The sequence below is a fragment of the Podarcis raffonei genome, chromosome Z (assembly GCF_027172205.1).
Source record: "Podarcis raffonei isolate rPodRaf1 chromosome Z, rPodRaf1.pri, whole genome shotgun sequence".
NCBI lineage: Eukaryota > Metazoa > Chordata > Lepidosauria > Squamata > Lacertidae > Podarcis > Podarcis raffonei.
In genome coordinates, this window is record NC_070621.1 from 24,952,165 (window position 1) to 24,973,241 (window position 21,077).

Here is a 21,077-nt window from a genome sequence, read left to right on the forward strand (position 1 = left end):
CCTTTGTGAAAATGGAATCTTAATTTTCTGCAGCTTTATTGGGGTGGAGAGAGAAATTCTTCCCAAACCTTAAGGCAGTTGTTTCTACTTAATTTAAGTGAATTTAGGATTGCCACTGGATATTTTGAGTCAAGCAGTTTTCAACTATTCTTGAGGGAGGGGAAAAAGAAATTGTCCCAAAATCCAGGTAGAGAGAGGTTAAATTTATAATAGATTTAAGGATGTAGGGTTTGAAGCTGAGGGATCTCCTTTTAACTTTCTTCCTTTAGTGAAGCATTTGTCTGGCGTCCTGTACTTCCTCTTAACGTGAAATAAAGCTGTCCAGCTCTCAGGTATTGCAGATACAGCATTTCCAGGTGAAAGCAAATGAGGAGCATGGGAGGCTGCTTCTGGAGTGTTCAACAGCTGGGAAGGTTTTCCAGATGAGATGTAAAAAGGATAGCACTAGAATTTTATATGGGGAGTGAAATCAAACTCTTCTTAGGCCACAAGTGGGGAACCTCTGGTCCATGGACCAAATCAGGCCTTCAAGCCCCCTCCCCATTTAGGCCAAGACCCACCCACCTGCCCTTCATTTAATATCATATACAGTAGCAGATTGCACAGGAAGCATGAAGGTGGCTCAGCTGAAACAGATCTTGCAGAGGCACTGCAAGATAGTGCTTTGAAAACGGGCTCAGCAAAGATGGACTATCTCCCAACTGCTGGGCCTTGCAAAGTCCATTTCAAAGCAATATCTCACACAGCACTTTGAAAGTGCTTCTCAAAAGTTTTCTTATGGAGTGCTACACACAAAGAACTTGGAACCTTCTTCATGCAGTGCTGATGTCTACCACTGAGCTGCGTCCCTCCCCCATGTAGTGGAGTGGAATTTAGCATCCTAGTATTTGCTGCCTAAGGGCTCACCCAGACTTTCGCTTGTCCCACCGCTTTCCCCTTGGGAAACCTTCTCTTTACCTCTGAACTGGAGTAAACATCAATCAGGTTTTCAGTGGGCTGATGTTTGCTCCAATTCAGGGCTAAGGAGCAGGTTTTCTCAGGGAAAGTTTCAGGGCAAACAGAAAACCACTCAGACCAGTGCCTGGAGAGCACGAGGCAAGTGGAAAACCAATAAAAACGTTTTTAAAGGAAAGGAAAGGAAAGGAAAGGAGGACTTCCGGTCAGCGCCAGCGACTAATGGCGGATTCCCTCTGAGCTCCGGAGGGAATCGGCTCCGCGGGACTGGGTCTTGCCGCTGCAGCGAAGCGGGGACCTGAAAAAATCACAGGCGGTGAAGCCTGTGAACTTGGAGACTCGGTGGGCACCATTTGTGCCCCCCCTGCTGCAAAGGAGCCTTTTTAAAGGCTTCGGAATGGGACGGGGGTGAGCGGTGCGGGGCTGAGAGTCGTCTATCCTTTCCGCGGAGTGAAGCCGCACGGCCATGGCCGGAGAGCGCTGATTTCTTTCTGGATAATTGGACTCTAAAGCAACTACCCGTGAGTAGGTTTAAGCGAATTAATTGGAGAAAATTTTGAGTAATTTTGGCACTGAAACGGGAAAGGTACAAACAGGAAGTCTGCCTTTCCGGCTTGTAAATAGATCAAAGCAAAGAGACTATAAAGCTGTAACTTTGAAAGACGTTTCCTAAAGGCTTAAAATCCAACATCAAAAAAGCGGTTCCCCTCCTGTTTGCAGGAGCGGAGCGGGGAAATCTGAGCATTATTTACCTGCAAGAAGAGAGGGAAGTAAAGATATATACGCTGCCTCTAAAACCTGGGAACGGACTGCCTATGACAGGGAAAGCCGATCAGTGGGAAGACTGTCAGCACGTTAAGAGTAAAGAATTCTGAAATAACTCTGTGAAAGATACAGTGTTTTTAGAACTGCTTTTGACTATAAAGTAACTTTTAAGGACATTGAAATTGTGGCTTTTAAGGGATACGGGGGACTTATAAGGATCATATTTGTTTTAAAAGTTGCAAAGTGAAGTTGGAAGTGTATCTCCCTAGAGGAGACTATATTGCAACAACAATTAAGCCACTAAGCAACCAAGCTTTGGAAAATTCCTCTTCAAAACAAATCTACCAGGCATGAGACTGACCTTGGGTTTTACATGAGAGTGTTATGGCAAATGAGAAAGGGAAGATAGAGCTGGCACAGGAAAAAACTACCAGGTCCGGCAGACAATACAAGACTGATATTACACATCAGAGAAGGGCTTCAACATCCGGAGCAGCAGGCACAGGTGGAGCTGCTGCTTTGCAAGTAAAACCAAAAGCTATGTCATCTGAAGATGTATTGGCCCAGGCACTTGGCAAAATTAATGAATCCTTGGAAAATCTAACCAAACAGGTAGCAGAGACAAACAAACAGGTAGCAGAAACAAATAAACAAGTAGCTCGACTCGAAAGATAGCAGAGGAAGCTAAGGAAATTGTAACTGCCACTCAGGAGAAGATACCACCGGTATATAAGAAACTAGAGGATCACGATCTGACACTGTCTATGATTGAACTACAAGGAAAGGAGAGAAATTTAAGAATCAGAGCAGTACCTGAAAGTGAGAAAGACAATCTGGCAGACTTCCTTACAAAGGAATTTACAGATTTTTGGCAACAGGACCTGGGGAAGGAAGAATTCAAGATAGTGAGTGCATTTAGACTTGGTAAAAGACAAAGAAAGAACAAAGCAAGAGACTGTTTGATTACCTTAAGAACAAAAGAAGAAAGAGACAAAATCTTGAATTTGCACTACCAAAGAACTTTGGAAATTGAAGAGTCATTTGTGGAGATCTTTAAGGATATACCCAAATATATTTTGGATGTAAGGACTTATTACAGAGATCTTGTCGTTCTATTGAGAAGAAACAGAATACTCTTCAGGTGGGAATTCCCCCAAGGCCTATCTTTTAAATACAAAGGAAGGAAAATAAGAATAAGGACAGTGAATGATAAAGACAAGTTTTTGAAAGACCACGAGGAGGATTTACAGAAGGAAGTGGAATCTGGTGAGGAGCCAATTGCATCAGGAAAAGGAATTTTAGACATAGCAAACTTATCATTTGGACTCCTTGGCCCAGGGAAAGACACACCACCGACAGAGGAAGAACAACAATTCGGTGCAGTTGGAGGAAAAACTAAGTAACTCACTATGGCTCTGCAACTTCTAAATTGGAATTGTAATGGACTTAACTCCCCTCGAAAGAGAAAAGGTGTTTTTCATATATTAAGAAAAGAACAATTGGACTTGATTTGTTTACAGGAAACACATGTAATGAGGTTACACAGGAAAATACTTATTAACAAGAGATTGGGACAAGAGTTTATTTCGTCTGATAAAGTCAAAAAGAGAGGAGTGGTGATATATGCAAAGGAGAAATTTTCACAGAAATTAATTTTTAAAGATGAACAAGGAAGATATTTGGCAATTGAAATCCAATTTCAAGGAGAGAAATTTTTTATTGTAGGGGTGTATGCACCGAACGAGGGGAAATCTGAATTCTTTAAGAAGTTGCATGAGATCCTTCTGGACTATATGGACTATAATATAATTCTGATGGGGGATATGAATGGAGTTGTGTCTACAAACATGGACAAGGCACAAAAACAGGTAGTCACCAAAGATGGTAGACTACCAAAAACTTTCTTTGAATTGACTGACAATATGGATTTGATTGACATCTGGAGAACTAAGAACCCTCTGGGGAGAGAGGGAACCTTCTTCTCTGAAGCTAAAATGACATGGACTAGGATTGACCAAATTTGGATTACTAGAGGAATGGCACCAAAGATAAAGAAAGTGGAAATCTGCCCTAAAACTTGCTCAGACCATAACGCTGTAAAGATGGAGATGAAGCAAACAACAACCGGCTCCTTTAGATGGAGGATGAATGACACTCTATTTAGAGATGAAGAAGTATATAAAAAGGCCCCAAAAACTTTGAGAGACTATTTTGAAATAAATATGACTACCAATGTTGAAAAAAGAATAATCTGGGATGCAAGTAAAGCTGTGATGAGAGGGTTTTTGATACAACAGAACGCAATAAAGAAGAGAAGTCGAAATGAGAAAAAAGATAAAATTTTGGAGAAAATAAAAGAAGGGGAGAAAAAACTGAGAGTAAAGCCAAAGTCGCAGGAGATTTTGAGAGAAATAAAATTATATCAAGTACAATATATGGAATTGATGAATCAGGAAATAGAATGGAAAATTAAACAAATGAGACAGAAGACATTTGAATCAGCGAATAAATGTGGGAAACTATTGGCTTGGCAATTGAAAAAAAGACAAAAACTAAATACCACCACAAATTTGGAAGTAGAAGGAAAAGACATACATAATCCAGTTGAGATTAGAAATTGCTTCCAGAAGTACTTCAAACAATTATATGCACAAGGGCCACAGAATGAAATGGACATTGACCGATTTTTGAAAATAAATGGATTACAAAAAATCTCACAGGAAAGTAAACTAATGTTGAATTCTAAAATATCTGACCAGGAGATAGAAGGTGCCATCCAAAATATGCAATTGGTCAAGTCTCCAGGACCGGATGGGCTGACTTCCAGATACTACAGATCTTTGAAAGAGTGGTTATTACAACCTTTGAAGGAAGTCTGCAATGAAATATTGGAAGGGAAAAGGGCACCAGAATCGTGGAAAGAGGCTTATATTACACTTATACCGAAAGCAGAAACTGAAAAGACTCAACTTAAGAACTACCGTCCCATATCCTTATTAAATGTGGATTACAAAATTTTTGCTGATATATTGGCTAAGAGATTGAAAAAAGTATTGATTGAAGAGATTCATAAGGACCAAGCGGGCTTTCTACCGGGAAGACATTTATCTGATAATTTGAGGAATATAATTGACATTTTGGAAAAGCTAGAAGTGAATATAAACCCTAAAGCAGTCCTGATATTTGTGGACGCGGAGAAAGCTTTTGACAATATTTCTTGGAGTTTTATGAAAAAGAACTTACAGGGTATGGGGGTAGGCCAAGGTTTTGAGAATGGTATAGGTGCAATATATTCTGAACAAAAGGCTAAATTAATTGTAAATAACGTGGTTACGGAACAATTTAAGATAGAAAAAGGGACACGACAGGGGTGCCCAATTTCCCCATTGCTTTTTATATCGGTCCTGGAGGTCCTGCTGAACATGATTAGAAGGGACCGGTTGGTTAAAGGCATACAGGTCGGAGCTAAACAGTATAAACTGAGAGCATTTGCAGATGACCTAGTTTTGACGTTACAGGAGCCAGAATCTAGTACTAAAAGAGTTTTAGAACTAATTCAAGAATTTGGTCAGGTGGCAGGATTCAAATTGAACAAGTCAAAAACTAAGGTTTTAGAGAAAAATCTAACATTGATTGAAAGAGAGAAGTTTCAGAATGAAACAGGTTTGACCGTGGTTAAGAAAGTGAAATGCCTGGGGATTAACATGACAGCTAAAAATGGGAATTTGTTTAAAGATAACTATGAAAAATGTTGGATGGAGGTGAAAAAAGACCTAGAAATTTGGTCAAATTTGAAGCTTTCCTTGTTGGGTCGAATTGCATTCATAAAGATGAATGTATTGCCTAGAATGTTGTTTTTGTTTCAAACATTGCAAATTGTGGACAAGATGGACTGTTTCAAGAAGTGGCAGAAAGACATTTCTAGATTTGTCTGGCAGGGCAAGAAGCCTAGAATAAAATTTAAGATATTAACTGATGCAAAGGAAAGGGGTGGATTTGCCCTGCCAGACTTTAAACTTTATTATGAATCAGCAGCGTTCTGCTGGCTGAAAGACTGGCTGCTTCTTGAGAACACAGACATTTTGGATTTAGAAGGTTTTAACAACGTTTTTGGGTGGCATGCATATCTGTGGTATGACAAGGTTAAAGTACATAAAGCATTTAAAAACCATATTGTCAGGAAAGCATTGTTTAATGTTTGGATTAGATATAAGGACTTATTGGAGAATAAAACCCCAAGGTGGTTGTCACCAATGGAAGCAAAAGCTCAGAAAAAGTTCAATATGGAGGCCAAATGGCTGAAATATTGGGAAATTTTGGAACAAGAAGGAGATAGACTGAAACTGCAGAGTTTTGAGAAATTAAAAGATAAAGTGCGAGATTGGCTTCATTATTATCAGATAATGGAGGCTTACAATCTAGATAAGAAAGTCGGTTTCCAGGTGGAAAAATCTAAATTGGAAACAGAACTGTTAGAATCCAAAACTAAGATTTTGTCAAAAATGTATAACTTGCTGTTGAAATGGAACACTCAGGATGAGACGGTCAAATCTGCTATGATTAAATGGGCACAAGATGTTGGACATAACATTATGTTTGCTGACTGGGAACAGTTGTGGACCACTGGTATGAAATTTACGGCATGTAATGCCTTAAGAGAAAATATTATGAAAATGATATATAGGTGGTACATGACCCCAGTCAAGCTTGCAAAAATTTATCATTTGCCCGATAATAAATGTTGGAAATATAAAGAAAATGAAGGTACATTTTTTCACCTTTGGTGGACGTGCCCTAAGATTAAGGCTTTCTGGGAAATGATCTATAATGAATTGAAAAAGGTATTTAAATATACCTTCCTGAAGAAACCAGAGGCCTTTCTCCTGGGCATGGTCGGCCAATTGGTGCCAAAGAAGGATAGAACTTTCTTTATGTATGCTACAACAGCAGCAAGAATACTCATTGCAAAGTACTGGAAGACGCAAGATTTACCCACTCTGGAAGAATGGCAGATGAAGATGATTGACTGTATGGGATTGGCAGAAATGACTGGCAGAATCCATGACCAGGGAGAAGAGTCCGTGGAAGAAGATTGGAAGAAATTCAAGGACTATTTACAGAAATATTGTAAAATTAACGAATGTTGAATGATGTTGGATAGAAATTAAGAGGTTTTTAGCTGTAATGCTTTGAGCGATATGGGGGGAAAAAAGGGTATAGAAATAGGTTAAAAATTACGGATAAGGATTTGCTGAACTAACAATTTGAATTGGAATACAAGAAGGGGAGGTATGAGGACGTCAGGGAAATATGTTATTGAAAAATAAGTATTGTGAACTTTATGTGTTTTTAAACTTTTTTGCTTTTTTCTTTTTGATTCTTTTTTATTGTACTAAATTTGAAAACTTTAATAAATATCTTTTTTTAAAAAAAGGAAAGGAAAGGAAAGGAAACCATTCAGACCCATGTTTTCCAGGCACAGGACAAGTGGAAGTGTGGATTAGCCTTAAGACTGCAGTGTCAAACCCCTTGATTGGGTCGTAATAATACTGTTCACAATGCAGTACATATGTTAGAAGAAAACTCTTCCCCAGGCTTAGGGCTATCTCTTCTCCTATAGACCATGCCTCTGTGCCAGCACCTGGCCTTGCAGAAAGTTAGACCTTTTCCTGGCATGGACATAAGTAGAAAGGAAAATGTCACCTGCTACATTTTTTAATGCCAGACGTTTGGCACAGAAGCTGAGCCAAAGAAAGAGGCACATTTATTTAGGCTTCACATTTTTTAAAGAAGAAGATAACAATGCTTTATTTTTCCAGTTGAATTACAATTCTGTTGCATATCATCCAACTTACTGTTGAAAGGTAGTATTTGTAGGGGAAATGGATATGCGTAAATATTTAATGCAGTGTTTTACAAAAGCAGAGCAGGAAGATGTGCTTTAGTAAGTAACACATAAGCTTTTAAGATCCATTCCTCTATATGCTGCTTGATTTCCTTCCCCCCACTCTCTACCCTACCAGTTTACTACAACAATGGTGTGTGTGCAGTGAATTTTTTCCTCAGCTAGATAGCAAAATACCTTGAGCCAGCCCTGGGGAGAAATGCATTTCCTCATCATTTTAAGTGCTGAAAAGCTGCCATTTCCTCACCACAGAATAACTTCCTTCAGGGAAGAAATCAGGATTCCTTGCAACAACTAGGCAATTGTAGCGGAGGTCGGGGGGAGCCTGGCATACAAATGTGAACAAGCAAATGGACTGAAGCATGTTTAAGTCTCTTGATATTGTTAGAAAAGTCAGGTGCCTGCCCTTCTCTATGTTGAGCGGTGACATGAAGCCATGGGGTCCCAGGCACCCACACGGGGTCTGTATTCCTTTGGAGAATGGAAGACACTGCGGAGACTGTTGCAGCTTTAAGAAATATGGTTTATTCATCTATTTACACCTTCAGTTAGCATGGAGGGAGTCCAGATCTTACAGCATGGCTTGTACCCCACAGCAGTGCAAGCAGCCTTCAGCCAGCCTGCCCAAGATGAATATTAGCTCTTCCTACTCCTCCTTCTTCTACCTAGAAACCCTTTGTTCCCAGACTCCCTCAAGCACACAGTTACCCTGGCAATCTTTCAAACTCCTGTCTCTGTTCACACCTCAGGGCAGGGGGGAGGGGGTTCTCTTGTACTGCGAATGGCCCTCTGTTGTTCTTTGATGGCCCTAGCTCAGCCAGGTTGTTTTGCATAAGCTAGCCCAGAACTTCCTCTTCAGCTTGCATTCTTCCTTCATATCCCAAATAAACAGAATTCTAGAATTTATTAATTTCTAGGATTTAGGGGAGTCCCAGAGCCTAGGGCTTGCCAATCAGAAGATCGGTGGTTCAAATCCCTGCGACAGGGTGAGCTCCCATTGCTCGGTCCCTGCTCCTGCCAACCTAGCAGTTCGAAAGCACGTCAAGTACAAGTAGATAAATAGATACCACTCCGGCGGGAAGGTAAATGGCGTTTCCGTGCGCTGCTCTGGTTTGCCAGAAGTGGCTTAGTCATCCTGGCCACATGACCCGGAAGCTGTACGCTGGCTCCCTTGGCCAATAAAGTGAGATGAGCACCACAACCCCAGAGTCTGCCACGACTGGACCTAATAGTCAGGGGTCCCTTTACCCTTTTAACCCTTAAATCTATAACAACATTGAACCCAAATCAGTCTTGACAACAGACGGAAGGAAGGAAGGAAGGAAGGAAGGAAGGAAGGAAGGAAGGAACTTAGAAATATGCATCAGAACACATTCACTAGGGACTCATCCACTCTTTCATTTGCCCTGCTGCTTTCCCCTGGGAAAACCCATGGTTTAACACTGCATTGGAACCAACGGCAATTGGGTTTCCTGCAGATTGCCATTTGCCCTGATTTAGTGCTAAAAAGTGGGCTTTCCAGGGGAAAGCAGTGAGGCAAAGGCAGACTGCTCAGACCTGTTGCTAGAAAGCATGGGACAAGCGGAAAAGTGCCCGGACCTGTGCTGTCTAGGCAAGGGACAAGCAGAAGTATGGACAAGCCCTCGGATAAGGATGGGGACTCTGTGGCTGCTAAGATGTTGGTGGACTACTACACCTATCATCCCTGACAGCTGGCTGTGCTGGCTGGCGCTGATGGGAGTTGGAGGACCACAGGAGTCTTCCCTGCACCAGCAAATTAGAGAAGCAACAGTATTTTAAAAGAATGTAAAGGCTTGCTCAAGGGTCTCCCCTTAAAGTATAACTCATCCTGTATGTGCATCATGCATGCCTATTTATTATGGTTTAAAAATTAAAGGGCAGATGTGGCTACATGGAAGCTAAGTTGTAGCTTACAACTTGGAAGCATGTACAATATGTGAGACTGTGATATTTCTCTTAAATCCAGACTAAGTTAGTTGAATGGAGATCTCACTAAAATCAACAAGATAGGATAGTCAGTTTGAGAATGCAGGTAACTTAACCCATTTACTGACTTAGAATTTAAACATAGGTGCCTTTGTTTGCCATTTCCATGTGTTCAAGCACATGAACGAATTTTTAAGTGGTTTGCTGAACAATTGATTATGTGTCTACTCAGAAGTAAGTTCCATTGAGTTCAGTGGGGATTGCTTCCAGGCAAGTATGGATAGGATTGCAAGGATCATTATTCTCTTAAATCTTTTTTTAATATATAAAAAAGTTTGAATTTCAGTATTTGAATATTAGTTGCTAATATGCATTTGCATCTGCGCATATCCGGTAAATGTTGCACATGCTATTTTAGTATTTGGTAGCATTTACTAACTGATGTGCAATGGTAGTTAGTAATTAATAATATTGGGTGGCTGTCATGCAACTGTGTTTAGTAGATGACTATATTTTTACTATAACTAACAATATTTAGAAACTGATATGCAGCCTTATTTTGTCACATTGCAATGCTGCTTATTATTTGATAACTGACAACGTAAGACTTCAATTCTAGCCATGTCCACTCACAATTAAAACCTGTTATATTTGAGGATGCTTACTCTCTGCAGGTAAGTGGGGTTGCAACCTTAGGAGATTTCATATTGGTTGTGTGCCAGAACCACCAAGAGATGCCAATAAATTTTTCATTGTGAGAATTTACATTCAAAATGCAAACTAAAATTGTGAAATGTGAAATGTCATCACGATTCTAGCACTGCAGGGAGTTGTATTAGGTGACCCTTTGGATCCCTCCCAGCTCTAAAATTATTTGATTCTATGATTCTAAAATAGCCCCATTCTTCTGCCCATAATGGGCTTAAGTGAACACATCAGGAGAGGAAGGGCTGGAACAAGTGCACTAGCTCCACCCCTTTGCCCTCTGCTTGTTCCCAAGCAGCTGTCTTGCAGTAGACCATGGGTAGGCAAATTAAGGCCCGGGGGGCTGGATCCGGCCCAATCGCCTTCTAAATCCATCCCGTGGACGGTCTGGGAATTAGTGTGTTTTTACATGAGTAGGATGTGTGCTTTTATTTAAAAATCATCTCTGGGTTATTTGTGGGGCAGAGGAATATGTTCATTATTTTCCCCAAAAAATATAGTCTGGCCCCCCACAAGGTCTGAGGGACACTGGACTGGCCCCCTGCTGAAAAAGTTTGCTAACTCCTGCAGACAATCCTCCCTCTTAATCAAGGCTCCTGCATATTTTCCACTACTTTCTATTCAGTTCTACTGCCTGGGTAGGTATAGTGATGGCAACATTACTGGAAAATGAGTTGAGAGTGAGAGAGAGAGACAGAGAGAGAGAGAAAGATAAAGAGAGAGAAAGCGAAAGAGAAAGAGAGAGAGAGAGAGAGAGAGAGAGAGAGAGAGAAAGAAAGAAAGAAAGCGTGCACACACACGCGCGCACACACGAATGTTTGCATGCAGAAGCTCCCAGGTTTAATCCCTAACATCTCTGGTAGGTCTGGGAATGACCCGTACCTCAAACTCTGAGAGTAGCTGCCAGTTACTGTGGACAACAATGAGCTGGATGGACCAAGGGTCTTGGATAGCTCAGTTTGGCTAGAGCATGGTGCTGATAATGCCAAGTTTGCAGGTTTGATGCCCTTATGGGAGAGCTACATATTCCTGCATTGCAGGGAGTAGATGATCCTCAGGGTCCCTTCCAACTCTATGATTCTAAGATTCTATGACTTGGTATAAGGCAGATTCTGATGTCCATGTAGTCAGGGCCCTCAGGCCAGATGACAAGTAAGGTGCAAGCCACAATGTCACTGAGCAGTGATGGATTTAGGGTGGTGCAGGCAGTTCCCCCACCTAGGGCATCAAGCCAAGGGGGTGCAAAATTGAGAAGATACATAATCAATAAGATCCATTTGGGGCATAGGGTCCCATATTGTGAAAGATTACCCAAGTCTGCTCCTGCATTGAACAACATAGCTGGGAAGCAATGTTAGGTCTTTTAGGTAATAACCTGCAACATAACTGAATGCTGGAAAAGGAGTCACAGCCAAACCACTCATTATCTCTCTATGTTAATGTGACTCCAAAGACCTATTAGTCACATTCACATATTAAATCCCCCCCCCCTATGCAACATTGTTGTTGCTGTTATTTAAAATCTGAGGTCTAAACCTATGGAACACAGTGTCCCTTAGGCACTTCCAAATGGGAACAGTTTGTGAATGTCAAACTGTCCAAATCATTCAATATTCCTGACACCCAGAAGCCACCTAGTATTTGTCCCCAGCCCTGTGTTGATCAGACTGGCAAGATAAGCCTAGGAGACACAGCGTCCATTTTGCCTGAGTAGCCATCATCACACTTAGGAGTGGGGGAGAAGCTGGATTTTGTTTGCATTGTAATGAGAAACTATCTAATTTACACTTCTCGAACTATATGAGAACTCAAACACAGCTATCCTTCAAAATTCACACCTCTCAGAATGTTGAGATGCAGTTCTCACACCAACCAATGTGTACAAAAGTATACATACTAGGGTAAATTGTGCAAAAAAAGGCATATATGAGTAAAAATAAGATACAAATGTATATATTAGGGAAGATTGCTTTGCAGGAAATTTGTATATTGCTCAAAACTGATACAAAAATGTGTGTTTTGCTGACAAATTTTCATGAGGATTTTTTTTTAAATTGCAAAAGGAGGTTAACTTAAGATTGGGGTTGGGAAATGAGAAATGGAGAGAACCAGAGCTGACAGATTTATCCATCCCTACCCCCAACGATGGATCCTTCCAAAGAAGAGTTTCTAATTCTATGTTATGTATTTTCATGTTTTTATATTGTAAACTGTCCTGTGATCCTCTGATGAAGATCATTATGGAAATTTATTCACTAATAATAAAAAACCTCTTTGGAGGTTTTTAAGCAGAGGTTGGATGGTCATCTGCCAGGGATGCTTTAGCTGTGTTTCTGCATTGCTAGGCGTTTGCGTGCATTGCAGGGACTTGGCTTTTGCCGTCTCTTCCAGCTCTACACTTATGTGATCTAAGGATTCTATAATCTGTGGAATGTTTGCATTCAGGTCAGTGCATGTTATTATGTATCTAAGTCCCCACATCCTGCTCCCCAGTTGCCAAAATGCACCCCAGTTTCATGGTCTGCAAATGGGACTAAAAATGTGGGAGAAATTCCATTGGGTGTCTTATATGAGCACAACATGACTAGGGATGCAAATGTATGCTTGACAATTTCTGACCCTTCTGCCTATCAGCCTGCTCATCATTTCCCCCAAATTATCAGTTTCCTTTCTTGGAATCAGCTGAAGCATGCTCACTGTTGTGCCAAAGAACTGAAGGATTAACTTTATTTAAACACAGAAGGCACGTTTCTTTTTCATTAACAGGATCTGTGGTGTGTGACATTTTGATAATAGTAGTAAATAATCCAAAACAAGCAAAGGAAACATGTGCCAGTTCATCATAACAACCTTGAAGTAGGTTACATATCAAAAGCAACACCTTTCTACCTCACAGTGCAGCCTGTCTGAGGTCTCCTGTATGGTAACAAGGACTTGGTAGCAGGGAAAATCAGATTGCACACCCAGTAGGTGCTCATCATTACTGCCATCTCTTGCAGGCTCTGCGAAAGCACACAGCTGTGGACCAAGGTAAAGTATTGCAGGGTTATGTGGGATAGCTTCACAAACTGAAAAATTCAGGAAGGATTTTTAAAAAAGGACTTTGCCACAGAGCCCAATTAAACTATGGAACTCAGTCCCATAGGAGATAGTTCTAGTATTACAAGAGGGAGAAAAACTTCTCACTGTCCACTTTCTTCACCCTTGCAGAGCAATTATATGAGACTGAGGGAGGGAGAAGCTAACATGGAGCCAAGCTGCAAAAGCCAAGCTCATGAGAAGGAGGGGAATACATTTCTCTTATTATTATCTTTGGCCGTTTAAATCCTCCCCTCATGGGAAGGAAAATAAGGATGCCATCTCCATGGCTGGTGCATTCCACCACCACCACCACCAACAACAACTATTGTCAAAAAATGGGAGGATTTGCATCCAAAGCCTCCCCCAACCTGTATTCCACCTTTCCTTATTGCTGCTGTCTGGGTTCTACTGGTGCAGCGGCAAGTGGCAGAGGAGAGGTTATTCGTTCCCACAACAGGGCGATTAGCAAGGGCAGACCCACCTGCCTGCTTGTGCACTCCTTTCTCTGGGAGCATAGAGGAAGCTCCACTCTGTCCCATGACTGCTAGGATGCCCTTTCAGGGGCCTTAGGTTTTTGCTGTAAGTTACTCAGCCAGGGGCGAGGAACCTCAGGCCCAGTGGCCAAATGTGGCCATCAAGTCTTCTCCACCTTCTCCACCTCTACCTGAATTTTGCAATGCAGTTCTCCAACCAAGAAATGCATGCAAAAAAAGAAAAGAAAAAAGAGTAGGGGATATACTAGAGTAAAGTTTTCATACAAACAAATGTGTTTATGAAAGTAACATTTATTTATTTATTTATTAAATTTATATACCGCCCTATACCCAGAGGTCTCAGGGTATACATAGGTCTCACAGAACAAAATCAAAATATAAAACCACAAAATATATAATCAAAATAAAAACAACAACCCAATAACTACACCCCCCAAAAAAAACACATTTTAAATGGGCATAGGATGTCAATCAAATCAACCAAAGGCCTGGTTAAAAAGGAACGCCTTTGCCTGGCGCCTGAAGGTGTACAGTCATGCCTCGGGGAAAATACACTTCAGGATAAGTATTTTCGGGTTGCGCTCCACGGCGACCCGGAAGTAATGGAGCCATTACATCTGGGTTTCGCTGCTCGCGCGTGCACAGACGGTAAAAATGACGTCATGCACATGCATGGAAGTGGCGAAATGTGACTCGCGCACGTGCAGACGCGCTGTTGTGTCTTATGTTCTGTTCAGGATGCGAACGGGGCTCCGGAATGGATCTCGTTCACATCCCGAGGTACCAATGAAGGTGCCAGGCGAACGTCCCTGGGGAGAGCATTCCACAGATCAGGAGCCACTGCAGAGAAGGCCCGTTCTCGTGTTGCCACCCTCCTGACCTCAAGGAGGAGGCACACAAAGAACGGGCCTCAGAAGATGATCTCAGGGTCCAGGTAGGTTCATATGGAAAGAGACGGTCCTTGAGTTACTGCAGTCCTGAGCCATTTAAGGTTTTATAGGTGAAAACCAGCACTTTGAATTGTGCCCGGAAACTAATTGGTAGCCAATGCAATTGGACCACGATAGTGTAATATGCTCAAACTGTCCTGCTCCAGTGAGAAACCTGGCTGCTGAATTCTGCACCAGCTGAAGTTTCCGAACCGTCTTCAGAGGCAGTCCTACGTATAATGTAATCTGACCTTGAGGTTACCAGAGCATAGACAACAGTAGTTAGGCCATACCTGTCCAGATAGGAGTGTAGCTGAGCCACCAGCTGAAGCTGATGGAAGGCGCTCTGGGCCACTGAGGCCACTTGAGCCTTGAGCGACAGCAAAGGAGTACCTCCAAACTACAAGCCTGTTCCTTCAGAGGAAGTGTAACCCCATCAAGAGTAGGCGATCTCATAGAATCATAGAGTTGGAAGAGACCACAAGAGCCATGGAGTCCAACCCCCTGCCAAGCAGGAAACACCATCAGAGCACTCCTGACATATGGTTGTCAAGCCTCTGCTTAAAGACCTCCAAAGAAGGAGACTCCACCACACTCCTTGGCAGCAAATTCCACTGTCGAACAGCTCTTACTGTCAGGAAGTTCTTCCTAATGTTTAGGTGGAATCTTCTTTCTTGTGGTTTGGATTGCTCCGTGTCCGTGTCCAGACCAGTCATCTGGTCTAGGGAACCACCCACTAACAGTGCCTCAGTCTTATCTGGATTGAGTTTAAGTTTATTGGATCTCATCCAATCCATTACTGAGGCAAGACAATGTTCGAGGACGTTGACTGCCTCACCTGCAGTTGTAAAGGAGAAATAGAGCTGAGTGTTATTAGCATACCACTGACAATGTACTCCAAACCTCCAGATAACCCAACCCAGCAGTTTCATGTTTTATAAATACATTATATTCATGGAAATTGCATACAAAAATATGTAAGTTAGGAGAAATCAGGGCTAAACACTGGTGAATTTTCATGAGGATTTTTTGAGGGGAGGGGATTTAAACTGGTGTGGAAATGTGGAGAACTGATATTAAAATTGGGAAAAACATGAAACTGAGAGAAAAACTTGGGACTCTGGTGCTTGAGGTGACTCGTCCAAATACGTTATGATTGTTTTTGTACCATGTTGCCACTTGGGCACATTGAAGACAGTTCTCTGAAAAAGTTGCTGCAATAGCTAAGATGATTCACATGAGAGTAACTATAACAACCAGGTGCACCACTTTGCTTGAATTAGAGGTGCTTGACAAGAAAAGGAAGAAGAAATTTTGTTTGTATCTGAAGCCAAGAAATCCATGAGTGAACAAAAGGCCATTTGAGGGGAGCTCCAGAGGTTCTTCATCAAAAGAGTCCTCAGGGCTCACATTATGGTAGATTTCTTTTTTGGAGAGGGGACTTTTAATTTCCAATATCCTCATGCAAAATGTCCCAGGTGCAACATCTCCAAGCAGGGCTGGGAGAGGCTCCTGCCTGAAACCTAGGAGAGCAGATGTCAATCAGGGTGGACAATTATGAGCTAGGGCTTACCCACAGTTACCTTTCCTTTGCTCTTTCCAGACATGGTCTGTGATTTAAAGTTTGTGTCCGGGAGCCCTGGAGTGGTGTTTCCCAAACTTGGGTCTCCAGTTACTTTTGGACTACAACTCCCATCAACCCTGGCTAGCAGGTGCAATGAGATGGGAGATGGGAACTGTAGTCCAAAAGCAGGTGCAATGAGATGGGAGATGGGAACTGTAGTCCAAAAGCAGCTGGAGACCCAAGCTCTGGAGCTCCCCCCATGAAAACCTGTGTGGAGCAAATAGCAACCCACAGAAAACCAAAATTGATGTTTGCTCTGATTGAGCACTTAAGAGTGGGTTTCCGCAGGGAAAGCTTGGGACAAAAAGCCACACAAGCACTCAGACACGGAGCTTTTAAGTGCAGACCCGTGCCTGGAAAGAGTGGAAGAAAGGTAAGTCTAGCACACAATGAGAATATGTCCTATCTTCTGTGTAATAGTGGAGAGGACTCTGTGGTGCCCTTCAACTTTTGAGTCCTAGCCACCTCTTTCTCATCTCACTGGAAGGGCTGTGACTCAGTAGTAGAGAACATGTTTCAAATGCCAGAGGTCTCAGGTTCAATCCTCGGCATCTCCAGGTTGGGCTGGGAATGTTCCCTGTTTGAAACCACGGAGAGTGGCTGCCAGTTAGTATGGACCATACTGAGCTAAATGGACAAATAGTCCAACTTGGTATAAGGCAGCTTCCTACATGGACCTGTTTCAGGTACGGCCACTTTCTGAGGGCAGGTGGATTGCTACTATCGGTGGGGCTTTTCCCCTGCTTGTGGAATATTCTCCCTAACAGTGTTTTCCTGGCACTTACTTGATTGGATTGTTACCGCCAAGTACAGACAGTTTCATCATACCAAGCTTTAAAGGGCTTATGTTATTTTATTCCTGCAATTTATTCTTTTTAGTCCTGCTTTTCCAGCTGCTTCACATAGTTTGCATGCTAATGTTTTAGTGTATAAATGCTGAAGCTCATACTCTTACTTCTTCTGCCTTTGAAGTTGGCCAGTGTTCCACCAACTTTCTGCACATACCTAATTTATAGAACAATCTTATACTCCAGGAGAGGATAATCTTTTTTCAGCCCATGAGTCACATTACTTTCTAGGCAAAAGCAGGTGGAGCAAAGAATCCAAATTGTAACTTTGTACAGCTGGCTAGTTTGTACACACAGGGGTTGGGCCAGGGGTCCAAGGTTCAATCCCTAGCATTTCCAGGTATGTCTAGGGAAAACTGAAGCCCTGGAGAAGCACTGCCCACTTGTGTAGCAAATATTGTTCTGAATAGACTCATGATCTACCCAGCAGGTTCCTATTCTTCCTAATTGGAAGGCCAGCAGGAAGGCAGTGAAAGATCTGGGTGGTATCCCTTGAGTGGCCAGATATAGTTTCTAGTCTGCCAGTTGTTGAACCTGCCATAGACAGCACTCTCCACACTTGGATTCATAGCAAGTGGTATTTAAGAAGCATGCTGCCTCTGACAACTGCTACTTGAATTTTAAGTTATCCATCCCCACCCTCTGCTTTAAGCCACAGAGCCTTTTCTAGCTCACGTCGATTTCAGCTGATAGCAAATGTCTTCATAGTGGTGCTATCAGCATCCTTTTATCTGTCATCAGCAGCAACTTGCCCACGGCAGATGGCTGCAAATTAATATTTGGCTCGCAGATGGGTCTTGGATAAGCAGAATGTCTCCTTCAGAAAATACCAAAAACAAGAATGAAATTGTTTCCAATATCATTGTGTGTGTGTGTGTGTGTGTGTGTGTGTATGCGCACGCACACACTTGAATTTTGCTTCAAAGGTCAATAGGCCCCTTGAGTGTGTCATCTGGAGCTCAGTAGAGAGGCCTGTCCATGTATGATCCGGTCCAGAGGATGCACAGTTCCAAGATAAATGGAGGCAGGATGTTTGTTTTGCAAAGGGTACTACAGGGAATCAAAAGGTGAACTTTGGCAGCCTTATTACAGATAATCCTCTAGCACTTATTAAAAGGAGGGCTTCCATTCAGTCAGTAGTGCTGGGTAACTAAAATCCGACCTTTAGCTTCAAATAAGCTTATTTGTATTGAAAGTGAATCCATCCGTCTTCTAAAAGAATATTCCACAAAGGTATCTGTCTGTTTCCACTTTTCCCTCCTGAACTTCTTCACTGCCAGAGGAAGAAGATCCTTGGCATTATTAGCTATAAGAATATGTGACTAAAGTTTTTAACAAATTGTATTCTACTATGCTGTACTCACAGTGGACCCACTGAAATTAATAGTCCTGTATTAGGCCACATTCACACCATACTGTTAAAGCACTATAATACTATTTTAAGCAGTGATGGCTCCCCAAACTATGGGAGCTGTAGTTTGTTAAGAGTGCTGTGAGTTGTCAGGTGGCCTCTGTTCACCTCCCAAGGTGGTTTAACAATCAATCGTTCTTCACAAGGAACTGCAGCTCTGTGGGGTCCAGATCCTTAATAGCATAACATCCAGCAGGCTCTTCTTATGCTCTTAAGAAGGGTCACCGGGGTGGGGGGTGGGGGAGGAAGGGAGAGAGAGAAAGAAAGAAAGAAAGAGCGCTAGCCTGGTTGCTACAGCTCAGTTTCCAAACAGCCATGCCAACTTCATTTTTTAAAAAATGATGCTGTAATAACTTATGGCTACATATAGTGATAGGCCGTTGTCACTAAATGCTGCCCTGGAAATGGATTTCATCCAATTAAGCTAACAGAAAAAATATAGAAGACCACCTTATTTAATCATCGCTGATGCAACCAGGAAGCACAACTCATCAAGCCTGAGATAAGTTAGGAGACTAAAGATAAGTTAAGAGAGCATTGAGGGGTTTTTTGGTGAAGCACCTGGTAGGCCACAGTAAATGTCTGATAGGCTGTGATTAATTGGGTGAGTCACAGCTTGTGCAGGACTATTTTATTTGATCTGGACAGTGCCAGTTAACAGTAGCTATGAGCTAAGAAATTCCTGGTTCAGATCTTACCAGTGACATGATCTAAGCTTGCCAAATCAGTTACACTTGCCCTTGGTCCCCGCCCCATGGGATAATAACACTGACCTACCTTACAGGCTTGTTGCAAGGATTACTCAGATAATGTCTCAAACACTCAGCTAGTGCTGTATAAATGTTGTGTAGGATTACTTAGGGTTTATCCACATTTACCTTTTCTCTGTGCTTTCCAGGCACATTCCATGCTTTAAAGCTTCGTGTCCAAGTGATCTTTTTTCTTTCTTTCTTTGCTCTTGAGCTTTCTCTGCAAAAACTCGCTCTTTACCTCTGAACTGGAGCGAATTGGAGCAATCTGCAGAAAACCTGGATTGCTGTTTGTCACTCGGACATGGAGCTTTAAAGTGTGGGCCTATGCCTGTAAAAAGTGGGGCAAGGGAAACACATCTTCTCTAACTCTGTATTTCATTTAGTTATGGTACTGCAGAGAATGGGGAGCAAAGGTGCTCAACTCTTCTTCCACACACCTCTTATGTAAAAATTAATATAAATTATCAATGAGGAACTGATTTTGCATCTTTTGACAGTGGCGTGTGCAACAGTTGCCAAGTTTTGGAAGGCTTTTGCTGCCAATAATCTGGTTTTGGTCAAGCCACATCCAGCTTTGTCCTATACCTGACATGATAAATGACGACAGGTGTGGTGGGACAGGTAAGGATGGGGCTTGACTGAAAGCCCCTTGAACAGAGATGATCAGGCATTTGGGAAGTGCTGCAAAAAGAATTTGGCAAACCCTGGGCTAAGGATTCCCAGGGGCAAAGCTCATAAGTTTAGGAAGCACTACAGAAGGAGCTTTGCAGGTTTGTGTGGAATGAAGAAAAAGCTACATTTCTTAAATGTACTTTTTTTTTTTTTACTTTCCAAAAGAATCAGTGTGCATTCAGAGCAGTTCCCCCAGTGCTTTGAATACAAACGGCTTTCTCTGCAGTTTGAGGGGGGAAGTGCTACAAGTTTCAGAGCATTTTCACCTCTGCAGAGACTTCAAAGTGGCTCCCTCTAATCCACCATCAACTGATGATTGGTTAAGGGAGCCTCTTTGACTGGAGCTGGGAGCAAGTCTTCAAAGGAAGCTGCTCCACAGTGTCCTACTTTAATGTTGACAGGTGTCAATCACCTAACACAATCAATGACATTATTAGATGATTGATTGACAGGTAGGTAGTTCCACTGGTCTGTGTTAGCCGACAGCAGGCAGAGGAGATAAATATTTGGCCCTCATTCCTGATATATAGTATTTATAATTTATATAAATGTGTATATAATGCAATATCATGTAACATTATCAATAATTAATACAGTGTTAGTTATTAGTTAATATAATGTGGGGATTAACATACATTGCCTTCAATTATTAGTATGCTGCAGAAATGAGCAAATATTTGGCATGCTTTGTTTAATTTTTTAATACAGTTTATCAGTGTTCTGCTCATACAAAAATGACTTCTAAGCAGCTTAGTGCTTTGCAAGCATTAAATAATATCAAAACTTCGAAAAGTAATCATCACAAGTACTGAAAGGGCAAGCTGTGCCAGCAGCAATTTATAACATATACCTAAGCAGCAACATCAAACATTTATTACAGCAATACTTCATATGGCATCAGGGACAGCTTTTGATTTATTTTTTTTAGCTGTCAGCAGAAACTGTAGGAAGATGCTGTAGACCAGAAGAGGGCAAACCTTTATGCCCTGA

At 41.9% G+C, this 21,077-nt stretch overlaps 1 protein-coding gene across 2 annotated transcripts in view; it reads left to right on the top strand.

Moving 5' to 3' along the window:
- The window catches only part of TRPC5 (transient receptor potential cation channel subfamily C member 5), a 178,396-nt gene that overhangs the window by 45,358 nt on the left and 111,961 nt on the right, over positions 1 to 21,077 (top strand). The gene's annotated exons all lie outside the window — the stretch shown is intronic.